Genomic DNA, 5,000 nt, shown 5'->3' with positions numbered 1-5,000 from the left:
GGAGGCTGCCCGCCGAGTCATCGGAGGAACTGCGGCGGATCGCTGGCTGGCATCGTTTATGGTTAGAACTAGGGCGGTATCTGATCGCCTTCGAACCTCTAACTTTCGTTCTTGATTAATGAAAACATACTTGGCAAATGCTTTCGCTTCTGTTCGTCTTGCGACGATCCAAGAATTTCACCTCTAACGTCGCAATACGAATGCCCCCGCCTGTCCCTATTAATCATTACCTCGGGTTCCGAAAACCAACAAAATAGAACCGAGGTCCTATTCCATTATTCCATGCACACAGTATTCAGGCGGGCTTGCCTGCTTTAAGCACTCTAATTTGTTCAAAGTAAACGTGCCGGCCCACCGAGACACTCACTCAAGAGCACCCTGGTAGGATTGCAACGGGGTCCGCCTCGGGACGCACGAGCACGCACGAGGCGCGTCGCACGCCTTCAGCTCGCCCCACCGGCAGGACGTCCCACGATACATGCCAGTTAAACACCGACGGGCGGTGAACCAACAGCGTGGGACACAAATCCAACTACGAGCTTTTTAACCGCAACAACTTTAATATACGCTATTGGAGCTGGAATTACCGCGGCTGCTGGCACCAGACTTGCCCTCCAATAGATACTCGTTAAAGGATTTAAAGTGTACTCATTCCGATTACGGGGCCTCGGATGAGTCCCGTATCGTTATTTTTCGTCACTACCTCCCCGTGCCGGGAGTGGGTAATTTGCGCGCCTGCTGCCTTCCTTGGATGTGGTAGCCGTTTCTCAGGCTCCCTCTCCGGAATCGAACCCTGATTCCCCGTTACCCGTTACAACCATGGTAGGCGCAGAACCTACCATCGACAGTTGATAAGGCAGACATTTGAAAGATGCGTCGCCGGTACGAGGACCGTGCGATCAGCCCAAAGTTATTCAGAGTCACCAAGGCAAACGGACCGGACGAGCCGACCGATTGGTTTTGATCTAATAAAAGCGTCCCTTCCATCTCTGGTCGGGACTCTGTTTGCATGTATTAGCTCTAGAATTACCACAGTTATCCAAGTAACGTGGGTACGATCTAAGGAACCATAACTGATTTAATGAGCCATTCGCGGTTTCACCTTAATGCGGCTTGTACTGAGACATGCATGGCTTAATCTTTGAGACAAGCATATGACTACTGGCAGGATCAACCAGGGAGCTGCGTCAACTAGAGCTGAGCAGCCGGCCGCCCGGGAGTGTGTCCCGGGGGCCCGCGCGAACACGCAAGCGTCCGCTCAATTATTCTGCAAACAGGAGGAGGCTGAGCTCCCCTGCACAATACACCTCGAAACCCTCTCAGGTCCCGGCGGCGCGCAGCGCCGTCCTAAGTACTTGGTCGGGTTCGAGAGAGGCGCAATCGCCCGGAGTTTGGCGAGTAGACGCTTTAGGTGCGACCACCCGTGCTCCCAACTGAGCTTGCCGCTGCCGACAGAGGCCCGGGAGCGTGCTGTCGTGGCATTGCCGGCGGGAGACAACACGCGCCACCTACGGTGGCCGGCAGCTCCAACGCCAGCGCCACAGAAGGACAAAAGCCCCACTTGGGTGCCGAAGCGAACTCTCCCAGCACAGCGCACGCGCCAACACGTCCGCACAGCTGCGATACAAACCACCTGCGAGAACCGCAGAGGCGACCGAGCAGCAGACGGCGTCGCGGCGCCGAGCGCCGGGCGGCGGCGCATCCTCAGCGCACACAGTCCTCAATCGGACCAGCACACTGCAGATGTCCACCGCGCTTCGCACCGGGCCCGCGAGGACCTACTTTGGCCGCACGGCGCCGCGTGCAGGGTGCGCCGGCGCGCAGCTGCGCCGCCTGCCGCCTCCGTCGGCCGGCGCGCCTGCCACTGGCCGCCCCCACCAGCCGGCTGTAGCGCGTGCGCCCACGCACCGCGCGGCCAGCACGCCGGGAGGCCCCCCCTCACCGGCCGGGGACGGTCCCACCCAGCCACCGCCGCGTATCGCTTCACACCCACATGCCATTCACGTTCGTGGGCATGGTGGGTATCGCTGAAACAACCGGTTGGTAGCTCAACCGATCGTCGCCATCACTGATTCACCTCTAGCGAGAACAACCGCACCACAACGGTTTACCAGTTGTTCATTTGCGTAACGTCACCAGCAAACGTAGACGTCCATCGCCATTTGCAAATTCAACGATTGTTGCATGCCTGTGTCAGGTGTCACGACACACTATGTCTGCCCACATACACGCAACAACATGTGCACGCTTCGCGAACACGTGGAAGGTGGCCCCCGTACGTATGCGATGTCCATTGCGCGAACGACTGTCAACCGGCCTCTGTCGCATGTCGCAGATGTGGAACGCAGTGCACCATGCTATCACGGTGTGTGAGAAGAGACGACTACGTCTGACAACACGCGCCACTACATCAACAGACGGCTCATGCTGATCGCCATCCACGGCATACCATACTGCAATCCAGCTCTTATAGGGAGACGACACGTAGCTGAGTGCACAATATTTGGACCGTATGGTTCGCCGTTGTTGGCGCAGTCGTGGTACGGTCACACATGTACCACGATGTATCATTCAGTACATGAGGACCAATGTGCAGTACAGTGTGTGATTTGGACGTACAACATCAGCGGACAGTTGACACAAGCCGTACCACAACGTAGGCTGTGCTTCGCCATGCGAATGCCAATGAACAACTGCGAAGGGCATTGAGCATGTACGTCCTGCTGCCATCCGCATTACAGTGTATAGCTGCAAGGTGTTTAACATGAAGCGATACTCTGGGGACCGGGCAGTGCGAGTAGCAAACTATATTGCGGGGGTTGCAGTTAGGCAACACTACACTAATTTAACGCGTCGTATGACAATTACAGAGCAGGTTAAGGCCCAACGTGTGTTGGGTTAAGGCCCAACGTGTGTTGGGTTAAGGCCCAACGTGTGTTGGGTTAAGGCCCAACGTGTGTTGGGTTAAGGCCCAACGTGTGTTGGGTTAAGGCCCAACGTGTGTTGGGTTAAGGCCCAACGTGTGTTGGGTTAAGGCCCAACGTGTGTTGGGTTAAGGCCCAACGTGTGTTGGGTTAAGGCCCAACGTGTGTTGGGTTAAGGCCCAACGTGTGTTGGGTTAAGGCCCAACGTGTGTTGGGTTAAGGCCCAACGTGTGTTGGGTTCAGGCCCAACGTGTGTTGGGTTCAGGCCCAACGTGTGTTGGGTTCAGGCCCAACGTGTGTTGGGTTCAGGCCCAACGTGTGTTGGGTTCAGGCCCAACGTGTGTTGGGTTCAGGCCCAACGTGTGTTGGGTTCAGGCCCAACGTGTGTTGGGTTCAGGCCCAACGTGTGTTGGGTTAAGGCGCAACGTGTGTTGGGTTAAGGCGCAACGTGTGTTGGGTTAAGGCGCAACGTGTGTTGGGTTAAGGCGCAACGTGTGTTGGGTTAAGGCGCAACGTGTGTTGGGTTAAGGCGCAACGTGTGTTGGGTTAAGGCGCAACGTGTGTTGGGTTAAGGCGCAACGTGTGTTGGGTTAAGGCGCAACGTGTGTTGGGTTAAGGCGCAACGTGTGTTGGGTTAAGGCGCAACGTGTGTTGGGTTAAGGCGCAACATGGGTTGGGTTAAGGCGCAACATGGGTTGGGTTAAGGTACAATATGGGTTGGGTTAAGGTACAATATGGGTTAGGTTAAGGTACAATATGGGTTAGGTTAAGGCGCAACGTGGGTTAGGTTAAGGCGCAACGTGGGTTAGGTTAAGGCGCAACGTGGGTTAGGTTAAGGCGCAACGTGGGTTAGGTTAAGGCGCAACGTGGGTTAGGTTAAGGCGCAACGTGGGTTAGGTTAAGGCGCAACGTGGGTTAGGTTAAGGCGCAACGTGGGTTAGGTTAAGGCGCAACGTGGGTTAGGTTAAGGCGCAACGTGGGTTAGGTTAAGGCGCAATATAGGTTACGTTAAGGCGCAATATAGGTTAGGTTAAGGCGCAATATAGGTTAGGTTAAGGCGCAATATAGGTTAGGTTAAGGCGCAACGTGGGTTAGGTTAAGGCGCAATATAGGTTAGGTTAAGGCGCAATATAGGTTAGGTTAAGGCGCAATATAGGTTAGGTTAAGGCGCAATATAGGTTAGGTTAAGGCGCAATATGGGTTAGGTTAAGGCGCAATATGGGTTAGGTTAAGGCGCAATATGGGTTAGGTTAAGGCGCAATATGGGTTAGGTTAAGGCACAATATGGGTTAGGTTAAGGCACAATATGGGTTAGGTTAAGGCACAATATGGGTTAGGTTAAGGCACAATATGGGTTAGGTTAAGGCACAATATGGGTTAGGTTTAGGCACAATATGGGTTAGGTTAAGGCACAATATGGGTTAGGTTAAGGCACAATATGGGTTAGGTTAAGGCACAATATGGGTTAGGTTAAGGCACAATATGGGTTAGGTTAAGGCACAATATGGGTTAGGTTAAGGCACAATATGGGTTAGGTTAAGGCACAATATGGGTTAGGTTAAGGCACAATATGGGTTAGGTTAAGGCACAATATGGGTTAGGTTAAGGTACAATATGGGTTAGGTTAAGGTACAATATGGGTTAGGTTAAGGTACAATATGGGTTAGGTTAAGGTACAATATGGGTTAGGTTAAGGCACAATATGGGTTAGGTTAAGGTACACATTGTTGTAAGGAAAGGTGTATTGGGGGGGGGGGGGGGCGGGCGGGCGGCGGCGGCCGGTTTGTTGATTGTGATTATAGTAAGTGGATGCCTGCGGCATCATCTGATTTGCCACGTCAGGATGCACCTTTGGCTCATGACAGGCGGCGCTCTGATTCCATGCTTGTGGCAGACCTGTGTCTTTCATTCCTGCCATTGTTTGTGTGCTGTGACAGGAGGCAGTATTGTGATGTTGGGTGTACCCCTGTGTAGGACATGTGTGGGTGTTGGTGGCTTAGCTGAGCAATGGTGGTTGTCGGAAGGGTGGGATATTCTGTTTTGTGAGTGGACCTCCCGGTCTGGTTATGATAGTGT

At 53.8% G+C, this 5,000-nt stretch overlaps 1 non-coding gene across 1 annotated transcript in view; it reads right to left on the bottom strand.

Moving 5' to 3' along the window:
* LOC124570077 overlaps positions 1-1,181 on the bottom strand; it is a 1,910-nt gene extending 729 nt beyond the window's left edge. The window contains exon 1 of the ribosomal RNA XR_006971470.1: positions 1-1,181. This exon is cut by the window's left edge and continues 729 nt beyond it. This is a non-coding gene — a ribosomal RNA (small subunit ribosomal RNA).
* Between the last annotated feature and the right edge of the window lie 3,819 nt (positions 1,182-5,000).

The sequence above is a fragment of the Schistocerca americana genome, unplaced genomic scaffold, assembly GCF_021461395.2.
Source record: "Schistocerca americana isolate TAMUIC-IGC-003095 unplaced genomic scaffold, iqSchAmer2.1 HiC_scaffold_158, whole genome shotgun sequence".
NCBI classification, from domain to species: domain Eukaryota; kingdom Metazoa; phylum Arthropoda; class Insecta; order Orthoptera; family Acrididae; genus Schistocerca; species Schistocerca americana.
Note: the sequence above shows the minus strand (reverse complement) of the source record. Positions and strands in the feature narration are given on the sequence as shown.